Source organism: Fukomys damarensis, unplaced genomic scaffold, assembly GCF_012274545.1.
Source record: "Fukomys damarensis isolate Sample0158 unplaced genomic scaffold, DMR_v1.0_HiC HiC_scaffold_18, whole genome shotgun sequence".
NCBI classification, from domain to species: Eukaryota; Metazoa; Chordata; class Mammalia; order Rodentia; family Bathyergidae; genus Fukomys; species Fukomys damarensis.
Window position 1 is genome coordinate 21651115 of NW_022900930.1, and position 18311 is coordinate 21669425.

Sequence of the window (18311 nt, forward strand, 5' to 3'; positions counted from 1 at the left end):
ACAGTCCAGCAAAACAAGAAGGAATTTCTGCTGGGATTTTTGAGCAGTATTTGATGAAGATGCTCTTGCAGAGGTGTGAGCAAGATGGACATGGGAGTCTACAAGGGATGCCCCGGAGGACTAGCGACAGCAGGAAGGCCTTACTTACTGTCAGATCTGAAGGAGAATGGGAGGCACTGCTTTTCCAGGAGTGGAGCTATACAGGAGGGTTTCCAGCAGCTGGAGGGCCCACTAACAGGGACTGGTGGCCATAGAAGGAGCAGCTACTTCTGGTCATGATGCCAAGGCAAGCAGCTAGACCTTCCTTCCAGCCTTCCATCTTCTGCTTTTGTCTCTCCTTGGTAAATCCAGGTGGAAACCCAAAGACACAGAGCTCACATGATGCTATCTCCAAAGATGGAGGACCTTCCTAAGGTACTGATCAGGACAGAGGATCTTGTCCCTAAGGTTTCTTCCATCTTGAAAATCTATACGATTTGAGGCTATGCTGCTCTTGGTTCTCATAGCAGACAGTCTCAATTCCTGCGACCATCACCCCAACTTGAAAAGAGCAAAACACCTGAAAATTATACTTGTGAAAGTAAAGAGGTGCTTAGGTTATCTGGCAATAACCAGAGTCAGGGAAATGCCCTCGAAAGCTGAAAAGTAGGAAAGAAGCTGTCGGTTGGTCAGCATACATTTATTGAGCATCTAGAGTATGGTAGACACTACTGTAAACGCATTGGTGAGGGAGGCAGATATTCATCTCCTCTTACATACTAGAAACAGGAGGAAAAGAGTAAATACATAAGCAAATCATTCAAGATGCTATCATATAATAAGTAAGTTGATTGAGATCCTGAACTGTACTATTTCCTAGTTGCACGGCCTTCATTAAGTTACTTGGCTTCTCTCAGTTCCTTATCTGTACATGGGGTGAATGACTGTACCTTCCCAGGAAGGATGATTTGAAGATATAGCTATTTAAATATGTAAAGCAGTTAGTACAGTGCCTGGCATATAAAAATGGTGTATATACACCTTTACTGTTATTATCAAGTCCTATTAAGTACTACTGGGCAATAAAGGAGGTGATAAAGCAGAAAAATGCAGAGCAGAGTGAATGCTGGGTATGAGCACTATAGGAGCTGGGAGGTGAGTGAGTCGGCTTGCCAACATCAGGGAAGGTGCACAGGCTCAGGAGGAAGGCGAGAAGCAGCCATGCCTCTCATGGGTGCGATCAGTCTTCAGGGACAAATCATGGGACAATGCAGAGAGTATAGCCTTAGAGCCTGTTGCAATAGGGATTCTAATCATTTTTGGTTATTTAAGTATCTAACTTAGTAACATACTAAGCAAAAACTAAGTACCTAAAAGCTCAGGCTCTGAGATCAGAGTGCCTCAAACTCAAATCGTAGCTCTGCCGTTTACTATTTTCTGGGGACCATCTTCTTACTCTTGTTAATAATCAGCTTCTTCTTTTGGAAAATGGAAATAATCATACCTGCCTCACAGGTATGAGATGTCTACGAGAGATACACTGAAATGAGTCTGCGGTAATTGTTTCACAGAACGGCAGGATCATTCTAAGGCATCAAGCATGTGCTGTTGTTGCTGCTTATTGCTATTGTTATAAAGTGAGAGAAGGTACACCTCTTACGTGACCTGAAAAGGGTGAGCTCAGCAATATATTAATGCGTTTTCCCTCAGTTGCTCTGTGTGATACCAGGGCTCATAATGCCTCTGACTTTCTGTCCTCTGTGAACCATCTGATGCAGCACCACTGAATCAGAGTATCTACTGGTATTCTGAGTGAGCAGTTCATTAAAAGATCTCCCAATGCTTGATGAGAAATCAAAATATTTTGATGATAAAATTCAGAAGTTCAACTATGTTTATTTTTGAATGATTATTTTGATGTTTAAACTTACAAACCACACTAGTGAAATAGAGCATGCTAACAAAAATAAATTAGAAAATTGGAACTTAAAAATACAATATTTTCCTAGCTATCTCCTTTTGGGCTCAATTTATTCTCTGAATGTGTTCTGCTTTTAAAAGTATATTTTGATGACAAATTCTAATTTCTGCTGTGCATGTTATTTCCAATAAATCAAATTTCAGTGATGAAAACAGAATAAGGAAATGGAAACATTCCTTCTCTCTCCTCAGAAAGAACTTTTTTTTTTTTTGCAAATTGCTTACAAAACACAAATTAATGTATGAGTGTCAAAGTTTTCTTTCTGTTTTAAATAACAAGTTCTGTTTTCCACCAGGAACAAGAAACTGCTATATTCCTAGGAAATTTTTGTGATTAGAAATATATTAGTCCTTTACTTTTACTCTCTCTGTTATTACCCCAAGATGTTCATTAATTTTAAACATGGGAAAAAAGACTCTATCTTAGTCACTTTTTTGTCACTGAACGTATTTACAGTATTCAAAACCTTAAATTTAAAGCAGGAGAAGTTTACTTCGGCTCACAGGGTGCAGAGGTTTCAGTCCGCGGTCAGCTGGCTCCAGAGCAGAAGCCTCGTGGAAGGGCTTGGGCAGAGCGGAGGTGCTTATAGCATGGGGGACAGGAAGCCAAGCCGAGGGAAGGGCCGGGAGGGTGATGCGAACCTTCCGAGTCACATCCGCAGTGACTTGCCTCTTCCGACCTGCCCCCACCTTGTAGCAGGCCTTACAGTCCAATCACCTGCAAAGGTCCTGTCTCTGAGTGTATGAAGTCTGGGGGGACATCTACATATATCCATTCATTCATTTATTAATCATGAGGAAATAATTTATTTTAAACAGGCCGTTTTATTACTTTAAATATAGCACTATTCTTATGATAAATGAAAACCTAAGTAGGGATAAAGTGCTTTAAAATCCCTATTGAAAACAGGTATGTATTACATCGAAGTGTGACACCAACAAAATAGGACTCTAACACGTGAAAATGAATCCTGGAATTCAGAAGTCGAAAACACATCTACAAACTTCATAATTTTATCAAGCTTGGGATGAGTAGTGTTACTGATTTTAGACAGGCTGAACTTTTTCGGCAAGTCCAAGAAAACCAGAGGAGAAATTGTTTGGAAATTTGGGTTCTCTAGGCAGTTTGGTGTTCAGTGTTAAAATTCCTACAACTATGAAAAGAGTGAAAAGTGAATTTTAACAATATAGGAACGTCCTACATGTTTTTCCTTTTCTCCTCTGGAAATTATTAGCTTAGCACAGAGGTGCTTGCTAATCTGTTGTAGAGTCCTAGAACAACTGAATACGTTAAGGAAAATCCTGTCACTATATTTAGTGCTCCTTTTTCTTCTTTTTCCCTTCTTCACCTTTTGGGGAAAGATTACCTCTTTGTAATTCAAGAGAAGTTTCTAATTCATCTTGAGAGCAGCTATGTGTTATGAAATGGAGCATTTCCTAAGCAAATCATTTACTTAGTATCCCTGCCGGTTTGGCAGAAAGATTCTCATCCGGAGACCTTCAGCTGTGGGGTATCGCTTTCACAAACTGAGTCTTGTTCCTTTCTCAAGGAGAATTCGCTGCTTGATGTTACTGGTTTCAATACGTGTGACTTCTTGTCTGAATCCCCCATGCTGAGTTCTTGTGTTCTCTTCCCCCAAAGGTCACGTCCTACACTGCATCCCCACTGTGGTGGGTCAGCAGGAACACGTGGTGACCATTTTTGTCACCATTATTTGCCTAAACCTAGAGAAAATAAGATCATTATTGATTTCACCCTAAGGTTTCCCTACAATGTTGTTGTTGTATATACAGAGTGACTGTTTATCTTTGCTTGTTAGGCGTGCATAAGAGGTAGAGATGGATTCTCTGCTTTTCAGTTTTGCCAGGACACTATTGAATAGTGAACATGATACAGAGAATGGCTGATTCCATCTTATTTCTTCCAGTGGTCACATTAAGACTATTTCAGACAAGTACAAGATTGAGCGTCCCTTTAGACCTCTTTTACTGTGTGAAACTTTGGTGCATTTCCATTACTCTCCAAAAGTGCCAAGCCCTCTTTGAAAAATTAAATTAAATTAAAAAGAGAAAGAGAAAGAGACTGCATTTTCTGGAGTTTCCCCAGAGGCTTTTTATCTGTTTAAACTAACCGGGGATTTTTCACTTATTGACATAAGCATTCAGTTGCTAATCTGTTGGACATTAAATTGCATGGAGCCTTCCCCAGAATCTTGAATGAAGCTGCAATGCTTGGGTCCTCAGGGCTGCTCAAGTCCTGCATCATTCCCTGCACCCATACGGTTTTCCTCCTCACCCTCCTTAGATAAAAGTCAGTGTTGATCGCCTTAAGGAAAGAATGAGCTAAATGGACCAATATTCTAGGCCTGGATCTAAAAATCCAGCCTTTTCAGAGGCCCTTTAACACCTGCAGCAGCAAGGTCATTTGCACATACATAAATAAATAAATTAACAATGAATAAATAATTTAATCCCAGCCACATAATGCAGATTTGATCCTTTGCAGTACCCAGTGAATTTGTTCATTTCTAATTCTTTTTGATAAAGTCCTCAGATACTTGCTGACTGTCAGGCTCATTTTCTTATTGTTTTCGCTTGATTAGTTCTGCATGACCTAAGGTCAACCTTAAAATCCACATTGCTTATGAAGGCTCCGAAAGCCTTTCTTTTCAGCACCCCCCCAGGAAAGGATGGAAAGTGCTTGCCATTGCTCCATGCAAAAGCCTGGAAGGTTTTTAGTCACCAGCCTCCTGTAGCAATGCTTCATTCATCCAAGCTCACAAGTAGCTCATTAAGGGCTGCCTTGTTTTTGTAGCCTCTCTATCCAGTGCACTTGGGCGTGTCCGGTCAGGTCTGCCCGGTTTAGGAGATTCAGGGCCACCTCCCTTGGAACCTGCGGGACACCAGGTCAGCGATGGCACCAGCTCAGGCACCTGCCCACCCACACTGAGTGCCCATGGCTGTTTGTTCCATGATTTTCAGCAAAGATGCTGGCTTTCCTGGGGAGGAGGGTTGAGTTCTCTCCTTCTGTGAAGCTGTCTGGGAAATTGCTGCCAGTGCCTCCTTTTTCAGACTGCACATCCACTACGGGCTGTGGGTCTGATGGAAGAATCCTCTCTAATTCCCAAGTCTACATGATCCTCAGGTATGGCTGGGTCTTAGCGTCATGTATCTGAGGCCTCCTCACACTGTGTTACTGTTTACTGGCTGTTCATTCTCTTCCCTATCAAAATTCAACCTTAATCAATGGGAACCAAATTCTTTATGTCTGCTTCTATTGCAAAATTCACAGATTATTGAATCAGTTTCGGTAGCCTTTAACAGTACTGATAAAATTTTCCATTTCTCACTGTCAAGTCTTTTGGGTTTTCAAGATTTTCTTTGTAATATTTTCTTCCTTTGTCATCTGGACCATCAAAAAAACCAAACAAACAAACAAACAACATGTGCTATATATTATGTGGAGTCTTTCAATTGTTACTTTTTCACAGCAGTGAAGTTTTTGAGAATGCAATGAAGATATTAATGAAGACTGTAGTACCATATGAGGGTTTGAAAAAGTTGACCCCACTGCCTGCATGGAAATCTATGCAGTCCAATTTTTAAATCTTAGTGTATATTTCCTTTGGTGAGAATAAATTTTAAGAATTGATTCAATATATTTTGGTGTCTTTCAGCAATTTGCCAGAAATACAAATTATTTTGACTGAATTGCCAATGTCCTCCAAAAATCTGGCCCCATCATCTGAATTCTAAAAGAACTTAGTAGTCCCAGATAAAATCAAGATACTCTTGTCAGTGAAACACTAGCTCAGGAAGCTCTAAAAGATATATTGAGGAGCATAATACATTAAAAAGTTGAAAACAAAAACAAAAACAAAAACCAGTTATATAGGGCTGGTGCTGCCACCGGCCTTGCAAGCACAAGGTCCTGAGTTCGATCCCTGGTGCCAAAACAAAAACAAAAACAAAAGTTGAACTCTGCCCACAGTGACATGTTGTGTGCCAAGGACATTCCAGGTCCAACACACCCTTCATGTAGCAGGCACCAGCAGTCATGAATTTACATCCGTCTATGCCATTTCGTGGCCTTTTGGCTAAAATCAAGTGTAGTCTATGCCATTTCTAAGCCATTAAAAGAGATCAAAACAAACTTTGAATCTACAAAAGACTGATCATCTTCGTACCATCGTAGGAAAGACAAAATGGAAGTAAATCCAAGCATCCGCATTATCAGTTTGTGTTCAGTGTTTCTCCGCAGTCATGCTGGATACTCTGTGAGACGCCCAGGGCTCCGGGGCAGTCGAAATGTGAGTTCCAGAGGGAGAGAAAGCACTTTTCAAATGATTGCACGTTTTAGAGAAGATCACCCCGTCTGTGATGCGGAATCTCCTTTGGATGCTACGAGCTTTCTGAAGAGCAATTTAGGAAAAAGCAGAAATGTCTACTCTCTTGGCAAGAAGACTACAGCAGAGACCCCCCCCAGAAGTGCTAACGTTGCCATAAATGCAGCACACATCAAATCATAACAGCAGGTATTGCTTTGAAAGTTATGACATTTTTCAAAGCTGCAGAAAAATAGAGAAGGATACAGCAAACGCTCATTTATTTATCCACTACCAGATTTAGTGATGTGAACAATGTGCCACATTTGTGTGAGCTTTTTACTTCTTAAAAAGTCAGACTTTACAGACGCGGGGAAACTCCTCTTTGTCCCATTCCCTGATTGTGCACCCTTCTGTACTTCCTCAGGATAACTCCCAACAGTTGTGCTTGCTTCTGCAGCACATATACGAAGATAACTCCCAACATAACTACAGTTCTAAGGGTTCTCCATTCTCCTTGTCTCCTAATTTCCTTACGAGAATGAATGTGTAATTTCAATTTTATAAGTATATGGTATGTTCACACACACACACATGTATACACACATAGAACAAAGAATGAAGTCTGTAGCAGAACAGGTGAGCAGCTGACTCATTAAAGATGAGCTTTTTCTTCTTTGCATTTTCTATGTGCTCTTATCACATATTTAAACAATGGTGAGGAGTGACAAAGGAATAATGATTAAGGAAAACAATCTAATTAAAGTATATCTTTTACTGTTTGCAAAAAGAGAAATGTTATATTGTAACAAAAAAGTATGCTAAGGTTTTTTCTAACTCCCATGACAGAAATCTACTGTACAAATCACACAGCTCCTACTCTTAACTTCATTGTAGCTTCCTTATCCAAAAGGCAAAAATCAGCAAGGAAACAATCGGGCACAGGTATAAGTCAACAAATAGACATTAAATTCATTCCTAGGAGATGAATATCACTGACACTGAGATTCCACAAACTTTTCACCTCAGCAAGTGACTGGCGAAGCTAAAGCTGCATTTGATGGTGAAGAGCAACATCCCACCCTCACTTGTCCCTCGTCTCGGTGCCCGTTTGCAGTGCCAGCGTGCGTGACTGCACACCACAGTGCACATGCCCAGCCTCTTCCACACTCCTTTCATTTCCTTCCCACTTTTCTCTGCTTCTTCAGAAACAGCCCCTTGTGCTTTGGCTTCTCACACTGGAATCTACATCTGAGGCTGGAGGCTCTGGGGGAAGCAGGTGTACCCACACTCGAGATCTGTTAGGTTCTACTGTTTGTGCTCATCACACTTGGTGAAAGGAGAGTCCTCAAGGCCGGTTCAGTTCACATAAGCTCTGCTGTAGTGGTCGGGTCAAGTCGTTCACTTGTTAGAAGTGTTTACTTGCAATATGGCATCATCTTTGTCTCTTGAATCTCTTGAAAATGGGTGGTCTAAAGGATTAGGCTATTCATTATTTCTCATGTCGTTTCTTAGCCACACCCCAACTTCTGAACATTTGCCAGGCAGTGAACAACTGGTAGATTTAACTTACTTTAAAATTTTGTAACTCAACAGAAAGAATATGTTATTATAATGAAAAGTAATAAAGCTTCTTGTTCTTGGGGACAGAGCTACAGGCAGTAACCTCACTTGTTCCTCCTAATGGTAATGGTGGAATAAGATCCTTGCTTCTTCATAGGCCAACAGCTTCATCTGAACTTACATGTTTATTTCTGAACTTCATTTCCTAAATGACAGAGGAACAGGATGCATGTTTTTGGACCATGATGTACTTTGGATTTTAAATGAGACCAAAGGTCCAGGTGTTGAAGGCTTGGTCCACTGTGGTGTTAGTGGGAGAACATTTAGGAGGGGAGGCACCATGGGAGGAAGTGGAGTCATTTGTGGCATGATCCTAAAGGGGGGTACTGGGACACCAAGTCCCTTCCTGTCTGTCTCTCTCTTCCTAGCCACCAAGTAATGAGCACCTTCCTTTGCTATGTGCTCCTATTATGATGGCACTGCCTTACACAGGCCTCAAAGCAATGTGACCAACCAGATGTTGACTGAAACTTCCAAAATTGTGATCCAAAATAAACCTCTCTTCTTTCTCAGCTGGTTTCGAGGCAGTCGCTACAGAAAGCTGACTAACACACACTAGCAGTCTGCTTGGCCAGTAGATGCTCACTCTGTATAGGCTTCTTGCTGTGTGCGGAACTAGTCGACAATGAGAGAATGAATAGTTGAGATAACCACTGGGTTTATTATTCAACTGGTGGTTGGCGTAGTCAGTAATAAAGACTTTCAGCGCACAAGAAGAGCTGGACAGAGGCAATCTTGATCAGATATTACATGAGTTCCTGAATTGTTTGGTAAAAGATAGCTATTGACTCAGAGAATATGGACTTTATCAAACTTGTAAATTTAAACTATTCTTTTCTGAGAATCTACTACCTTTTAAGTAAGTCTTTGTTTATGATCATTTCAAATTCTATCAATTTTCCCTTTGAAGGACTCAGCCACCTTAGTGTGATCCATACAGTTTTGCAATTAACTAGCAGCTTGGATTCTTTAAGCAAGTGCATCCTTTATGTTTCACGAAACTTAAGAGAACTCGGAAAGTGGCACTTGTCAGAATGGTAGAGTGTTAGATCTTAAAAGTGACCTAAGAATCAAATAATTTTAATCCATTATTTTACTGGAGAAGCGATCGAGTGCCAGAAAGCTGATGTGACACTTTGTTCTAATTTACTAATTTTAATACTTAGTTGAATAAACATGGTAGAAAAAGAAACACATACTTTTTTTTGCTTGGTATATTGATAAAAATTTATCCTATACCTATTGTTGACTTGTTATAAGTATTCTATAATTCTTTATGATCACTATCATTTGTAGTTTCTGGTTATTTCTAATTTTATGTCACCTAAATAAGAACTGACATCTACTCTGAAATTCCTCTTATTGCAACTGAACTAAATCAGTTCTTAGAAAATAAACAAAAATTTCTATTTTTCTTCCAGCAGTTATTTAGGGCAATTAAAAATCTGGTTTTCTAAGGGAGGGCAGGGACAAGGGGAAAAAATGAGAACCAAGACCTGTCATGAAAAGGTACAAGATCCCAATGATGAATGCAACTGTACTGTATCCCTAAAATGTACTAATAAATTCAATGAGGAAAAAAAATCTGGTTTCCAAATAGTACCAGTCAGCAGAAAAAGAATTTGAAGATGTAGACAAAATGAATTCAGACACATTAGAGAGGAAGACATGTATGCCCTTTAAAGAGGTAAGAGACGTTATTTTAGAGAGGATTTCGCTCTAAGGTCCTGGTATTGTACTGCCTTCCTTCCGTATAGCCACATTTTCTTTCTAAGTGGACTCCTTACCAAAGAATAAATCATAGCGTAGCTTGTGAGAACACAGACAATTTTAAAAAGAAAAATGTCATCACTCCTAAATCATCCATTCATTTGATAGAAGTTATTGAAAAAACTCACTTTATTACATAGATTCACTTTCTGTAAAGACCTTGGAATGTATTAAGACATAGAAAACTCAATGGCATAAAACTGATCTAACAGTCATACATTTATCCTAATTCTTTTCAAAATTTGATTTCTCAATGTTCTGATATAATTATAACTCACAGTATTTTATTAAAAGCTTTAATATTCATACTGAAATAACAAAAGGAGAGATCTGTACTCTTTGGGAGACACTGATCGCAAACCAAGACAAGACCCCGAGCTTCATGGAGTTTATTAAACATTTTGGTTGCTCACTAAAATCTGCCTGTTTCCCCAAAGCCCAAATCCCCCTCTCCTCCTGGAGAGGTGACAAATTCAAGACATGTCCCAAGATACTCAACTGAGATCCCAACAGAATATCAGCAAAGGTAAAACCCCCCTGCCCCCTCCCAGCCCCAGAGAGCGCTCTGAGAGCCTAAGTCATTAAGACGGACACCAAGGACTTCTCAGCTTTGTTTACCATTGGGTCTCAGAGTGGGAGATGTTGGCGATTTGTTAATGATAAACATTGATTCCTGTGTCCTAGGCCAAGCTTTGTAGCACAGAACAGCAAGCAGTATCTATGTCACTTGTGACTTCTCACAGGCAGTACTTCCGGTTCATCTCCCTCATACTACCCTGTCCTCACAGGATATGACTTCTTATCCTACCTCTAAAACTCAGGACATAGGTCCTGGCTCCCTTAACTCCTTCCCATGAGTGAGTGTTCTACGTAGTCATCAGCTACTCTGTGGTATCACTGAAATTTTTTATACTTTCATTATAACTGAAATTTTGCAAAACACTTGTTCCCTAGAGAAAATCACTACTTGAAAAACATGTCTAGAAAATTTAAGCACAATACTTTGTAAATAGCTGTCTAGTTTCCTAGCCTTAACACGTGAAACAGATGTTCAAAAATTGAGAGCAGTGAACGTCTTAGTCACCCTGGTACCCTGCGTTGTTGGAGTAGTAAGAAACATCTGAGAGGTAGGCATGTAGATATGGACTGTTCATTTTTACCAGCCCTTTATTATGAAATTAATTTTGGCAATTTCCACCTTGCATTAGATTTAAGCATTTTCTCTGCTTACTTCGAATTTCTTTTTTGTAGCTATGTGGTACTTATTGCGATGTCGTTTTGTGGAGGGGAGAGGGTGTCCAGTAATAGCTGCACATAAAACTCATGAGCTCCCCCTGCTGCTTTTCTGCAGACAATACAAGTCATTGCAATTTTTATTTCCCAGAAGCATAAAGGATTGAGGCCTTTGTGGGTTTTTTAAATACTCGCTTGCTTGCTTATTTATTTATTTATTTGCTTCCTTGCTTGCTTGCTATCTGTGTTGAGGATTGAATCTAACATGCTAGTCAAGCATTCTGCTGTTATAGCCCAGCCCTGCTCACTCTAAGAGACAGATTTATTCTTGCTAACTTTCTCTAGAAGGTTTACAAAGTCAGAGGGAAAAGGAAGGTTCTGTCAGCATTTTATTTGGGTCATGACTTAAGCTAGGCCACGGGGTTGTTCCCCACTTCCATCTAAGAAGCAAGTCTATGCCATTATGGAAAAGCTGCTGGGGAAGAGTAAAGAAACAGATCGTGAAATCGCATCAGATCTGAAAGGGAATAACTAAAATCGGGAAGATGTGATTTTAGTAATTTCATTCTTGGTCTCCATCCTTAAAAAAGTAATATGCTTTAAAATTATGCCTTTGATATAGTTTATGTTGTTGTGTTTATTTTCTGTACACATGTTGAAGCTGTACGTGGGCTGGGATACATTCATGTTCTTTAATTTAGTGTGAACTTCAGTAAGCTAAATGTCACACAGAAATCAGTCAGTTTATTAGTCCGTATATTTCACATAAATACCTAAATTAATAGAGTACCCTGCTATATCATGAAACAAAAACATCGGAAGATATCCATCAGCATACAGATGTGTGGACTGGAATACAGTAAGTCCCTGACACATGAACATCTGAGTTGCAGACTTTCACAGGTACCAGCGGACCTCACATCAACAACATTCGTAGATGAGAACAAATCGTGGAAGCAGCTCACTGTCACAGTTGTACTGTTGCATGCTTACTATAAAGTGTGATAGTCCTAGTACAGTACAGTCAGGAAGTCTGTGCGTGTATGTGTTTGGATTTTTTTTATGCTCTAAATTGTATATTTTTGTCAAAGGTGTGTAAGACTCACTTGGTTGGACTTATGAGTGAATCTGACTTAGGAATGGCCTTGTTGAACAGAACTCATTGAGAACTTACTGTTCCTACATACTAGTCACTAGCCCTAAACTAGGCATTGGAGATGCAGTGGAATTACAACAAGGGTTTTTGCCTTTGGGTATCTTATAGTCTACTGGAACAGACATTTATGAAAGAAAGCTGATAAATATATAATTAAAATTATGAATAATTTATTGGACATGACACCAAAAGCACAAGCTGTAAAAAGAAAATAGAAAAACTGGACTCAGAATTTAAAACTTTTGCATGTCAAAGGACACTATCAACAGAGTGAACAAAAGCAGTCCAAGGAATTAGAGAAAATATTTGTAAGTCATATATCTGACAAAGGGCTAATACCAAGAGTATATGAAGAACCCCTCCAACTTGACAATAAAAAACTTACAATGTAAAAATGAAGACTAGAAAAAAATTTCTACAAAGATCTATGAATTGTCAGTAAGCATATGAAAAATGTTCAGCATTAACTGAAACATTTTATTTGTATTAGGGAAAGTCAAGTGGAATTAGATCTTACTTCATACACATTAGGATAGTTATTTAAAAAACCAGAAAACAACTGTTGTGGGAATACAGAGAAAGTGGAACACTGTGCATTGCTGGTGTGAATGTAAGATTGGAAAATATTATGGGTGCTCCTCAAAAAAAGTTAAGCGTAGAATTACTATATGATCCAGTAATTCCTCTTCAAGGTGCAACCCAAAAGAATTGAAAGTCGGAATTCAGTTATCTGTACCCACTTGTTCACAGAAGCACATTATTCACAATAACCTGAGAGTGGAAACAACTTATGTATCATTCTATTCGGCCACAAATGAATAGAAAAACCGAATGTGGTTTAGTTATACCATGGCATATTATTCAGAGTTTCAGGAAGGAAACTCTGACTTGTTACCACATAGATGAGCCTTGAAGATGCTGAGTTGTCTAATGTAGTGATGAGAGATTAGAACACAATTTAAATGCCATTAAAATTGGCTCAGGCTCTACGTGGAAAAGGTATTCTGAAAAGCCGAAGCTGGCAGCCCAGGACACGAGGCAGGCAAACAGTGGTTTGCACTGTGGCATGATCAAAGGATGTGGAGAAGGGTGGAAAGCTTTAGACTCTGCAGACGGACTCTGTGTATAGCCGAAAGAGGGATGTGTCAAGGATGAGTGCCTAGGTGCACTGAGAACAAAGTTTGAAAGGCAGTGTGTGGCTGCCGTGTGAGGCAGGAGCGGCTGCCCCGCTCAGTCTGCGCTAAAGAATAGGATCTGTTATTTCATCTCAAGAAAATTGAATTGATACTGTACTTTAATTATTCAAATTAAATGATGCTCTGTGAGCCTCAATTACTATAACAGCATGTCTTCAACTATCACCTACACGATCACAATTTCTGATCAGCTGGAACATGGAACACGATGACGATGATGATGGAATGGTAATGACTGTGCTGTTTTGAATGCTTCTGGGCCAAAAGTAGATTCAGAAGGTAGAAGTTGATAAAAAGCTGCATGTCCAAGCTTTAAGTGAGATTACTGGAATAGTTTAAGCTTTCAAGTCAACGTTTTTTGCCTTCTCTGTTATTGAAAGTAAAAAATGGGGAAGCAGTTGGTGTATTAGTCTGAGCAAAGAAGAAAATATCTCTCCACTGTGCAGCAGCATGGGAAGCATCCGTGAATGGACTAAACAGCAAGCTCCCCACTCAGTAGGCCAAGGGAGCTCCTGCTGAAGCAGCGAGACCACACAGCCGCTGTTCCCCGTGTCAGAGGACTGGTTAATGGGGAGCACTCTCACAGGAAGTACACGAGTGTGAGGGCAGGCACAGTGAGCTGGTCCAGTTTATAACTGAAAACGAGAATGGAGAGCAAATAGACAACAGCCACCATCCACTCTGAGGTAGGCAAAGGTGAAAAGAAAATTTATGAATAATTCATTCCAATTTTTTTTGGCATTTGCTTTTGCCAGAGGGATCATCAGGCCTGAGTCTGTTTCAGCCTCTGGATTGACAATGTAGAAAAGAGAGAAGGATGGAAAGTGTAAAACTGCACTGTGAATTCACCACCAGCAAAACTCCGCCTCTGGAATTCTATAGGCCAGGCAGCCTGCATTTTCTAATAGAAAAACTGTAAAGAAATGAAAGAGACAGATTGTAAATATATTGATTAGAAGACTTCTAAAAAGCATATAGAACATTTAAAAGCGATCAAGACCACGGGCTGGGGATTTAGCTCAGGGGTGCTGCGCCTGCCTCACAAGCACAAGGTCCAGAGGTCCAGAGTTTGAATCCAGTAAAAAAACAAAACAAAACCACAAAAAATGAGAAAGACCAAAACTAAACTGTATCATTCAGGGATACATTTGAGTGTTTAAACTGTTTTTAAAACTCAAAGAAAATGATTACCATAAAGATCAACAGAGTGGTTACTTAGTTGGGGAGGTAGGGGCTGTGGTTGGGATGAGACCACGAGGAAGTGGGGTCTATTGCTTGACCTGGACGGTGGTTTTAAGAGTGTTCACCTTAAAATATACCATGGAGCCAATATCTGTTTAATGTGATTTTCTGTATCCTTGTTTCATTTTGCAATAAGAAGATTTTTAAAAAGTGTTTACTTTCTGTTAAACATTTTATCTTTATTTCTCCAATATTCATACTCTTGTCACTGTAAACTCGATGCAGTTTGGCCATTGTGTCTTTATTCTTAAACATATATAATGTGAACTTCTGAAAACACTCTTATTTCTTTACATGTCAAGCATGGGTTTCATAGAGATCAGTTTCAGTGACTTCCTAAAAACTGCTCACCTGTGGTTGGCTCTTTGGGTTACTACCACAACTATAGGCAATACCTGTCATTTGCATTAAAATTTGGAAATTGGTGTTTGCTTAATAGAGATGTTATTGTTTTAATCAAATAGTGTATTTTAATAGGAAGAATAAAAGATCTCATTCTGTGCTGCATTACTGTTCTTCTCACTAAAAGAAGAAACTAATCTTAGAGCTGGAATTACCTTAAAGAAGCCCTACACTTGCCTTTCATGGAGAGTTCTTGAGCCTCTGTGCTGCGCCAAACTCTGAGTTGGGTTCTAAAGCAGAAATATGGACATAATCTAGTGCAGCGACGGAGCAGTTTTAGAGATGAGTGCCCAAACTGCAACTCCAAACCCACCTATGTATCACAAAATGCCAGTATCGCAATTAAATCTGGATACTGAGGTTTTGGTTTAGAATAAAACAAATCATACACTAACATCTTTGGTCCTAAAACAAAAACCTGATAGCATGTGTGCCTCAAGTTTGCTTCTACTGGATGAGGGTCTTTCTAAAAAGCTCAGTCAGATGTCAAAAGGAGTGAGGACTCATGAAACTCGAACTAATACCGGGCTTGGGCTCTTTCCAGAGCAATTCCCTGTGAGTGCTACAAACAACGGTGCCTTCGTCTCCAGTCCCGCTCCTGTTGTGTTTCTGCACCCTGGAGTCAGAGTGGCCTTTCTAAAAGGCATGTCTAATCAAGCCTTATCTCAGTGGCTACACTGGGCGACCATGAAGTCTAAAAAGTCCTCTTTCATGCTTATGTGTCTTCATAAAGAAGGCCTTGTAGGACTTATCACACTTCAATCATTACGTATATAATTTCTTCCCCGATCAATTGCAACTGCTGTCAGGCCTCACATGATTTACTGCACATTTTCTCAGTCCCTACTGTGTGTGTATACACTTAACAGATTTTGTCCAGCGAATGACAGGGATTCTATATGGGTTATAAAAAAGAACAGATAACTAATGAGTTTGGGAGGTAGGAGAGGGACAGGAAAGAAAAGTTTCCAAGGAACTAGTGGCCGCATCTTAAAGATGAGGCTGAAATACCAGGTAAAGAGGGAGATGAAGAGTCTGGGATGGTGGTGACATGACTTTCTATTCAGAGAAAAGCATGTGTAAGAAGGCAGGGACGAGCTTGGCAAATTCTGGAATTGTAAGTATTTTGGAAAACAGAACCATAAGGGATGGGAAGTAGCAAGTTATTTAGACATAGTGACCTGTGCTACTTAGAGTCAGTTTACTGAAGGATGTCTACTTTAGTTTGGATAAGGAATGTCTGTCTCTCAAAGGACATGTGCTAAGGGCTGATCCCAGCTTGGTACTACTGCACGTGGTGAGTATCTGTGAGGTGGGGCCTCCTAGGAACTCTTGGGGTCATCGAGTGTGCTCCCTCAAGTGATTCTGGGACACAGATCATTTCCTCTCCTTTTTGCTTCCCAGCCATGAAGTGGATCTTGGGGCTGCTCTCACTGCTATAGATAGCATTTTTCCTTTGTTTTCAGGTTTGGAAAGTTTAGAAGTTTTGTTCAGCCACATGCTCCCACCATAATACGCTAAATTGGCCCAAAGCAATGGGGCCGATTGATCATAGACTAAAACCTCCAGAACTCTGAGCCAAAATAAACCTTTTATTTTCATGTGTTGATTTTCAATTTTTCATTCACTGAATAAAAACATCCCCCAAGATGATGGAAGTATGGTCCTCAAAACACCACTGTTAGGGGCAGGGCTTTGGAAGATGATAAGATCATGAGAGCTCTTACTTCATCAATGGGTCAATCCATTGGTGGATTCTTAAATTAATGGCATGATTGGCAGGTGATGGACAAATTAGGAGTAGGGGCTAGATGAAAAGAATGAGTCATAGGTGCACAACCCTGGAGACCTCTTTATTAATATCTACTTTTTAGTGGTATCCCCTGGGAGTGCTAACTATTGGCTTTTGCCCCTGTCCCAGGATCCAACCACTTCCATTTACTTGAGATGTGAAGTTGTACACAGTGTATTTGGCCCAGTACGCAGTTTTCCAGAAATGGGCCAGTGTCGATAACGACTCTGAGACAATTCAAATATTGGCATCCCAAGAAATTCAACTTAGAGCAACAGCTGTGTTGCCTTGGCTGTAGTAATAAAATCCATATCGGTTATACTGTCAAATACAAACTGCATATTGACAAACTCTCAGGACTAATAAAGTACTGCCCTTAACGACAGAAAAGAGATCTATAATTTTACTATAAACACCAAGGCAAATCAAACATCTCCCTACATTAAATAACTACTAAATCGAACAACTAACCTCCACTACCAATAGAACAGTATTCAACAGCAATTAAATAAAGTTAACAGTTGTCTAAATATTCATAAAGCTTTGAAGTTATACTAGTAAAGGTAGAGGGGTAAGGAACTAGCAAATAAAAAAATCAAAATTTGAGAAATTAATCAATGGTATATGAAAGAAGGAAAGAAAGTGAAATGGGATCCTATTTAGGAGTAAAAGGAAGCTGTGAGAGAAGACAGTCACGGGAAAGAATGAACAAGAAAAAGAAGAAAAAAAATAGACAGCAAAGGTGAGAGATAAAGTAAGAAGGGAGAGAAAAATAGTTGAAAGGGAAAAAGATGAAGTTGAAAGACAACAAGAGAATTTAAAAGTAGGAAAAAAAGGGAGAAAAATTCTCAAACTTTTCAAAAACCCAATGAAGGAAAGATTAAAAATAATACAAAATAAAGAAATAAAAACAGGTTCAACCAAAGAAAAAATCCCTGTGTTACTGAATGAGCATTTCTCTCCAAGGTCTGAAGTCTTGGGATCCAGCCAGTGACAGTTTTCTGTGTCTACTATGGCTATTTTTAGGGCCTATGGGTTTTTGAGGTGCCTTCCTGCACTTTCCCTTTTGACTGTTCCCCCAGATTGTGGCTACTGTCCAAGCCGAGGCTTGTCCTTGTCCCCACTGGTGCATGGAGAATATGATCGGCCTTTGGGTCTCTGCTGGTTGTAGGTCGCAGGAGGGGGGTTCAAGCAGACTGTTCGACTTAATGTCCGTGATTGTTTGATATGGTTGTTCCCTTCTCTCTTTGGGAATTGACCTCATCCAGGAGGAGGTTGGTTGGTTATTCCTCACTCTGCTGCCCTGTACTATGAAGAAGCAAAATGCAGAGCCAACTTGGAGTTGTTTGGTGGTTATGCCCTTGAGTGTGAGGGGATGCTGCATGACCAGTGGGGACCTGCTTGCTCATGTGGGGAGGGGTGCTGCCCATCCCGTGCAGGTCTGATTGCTCACGTGAGGGAGGGCTACCTGTCTAATTCTGAGAGTGGGGTATTGAAGTCCCACACTATGATGGTGTGGGTATCTGTCTTTTTAAGTCTAGTAGTTTTTAGTTTATGAAGCTGAATGTATCAATGTTTGATGCATACACATTTACAGTTCTTATCTCTTCCTA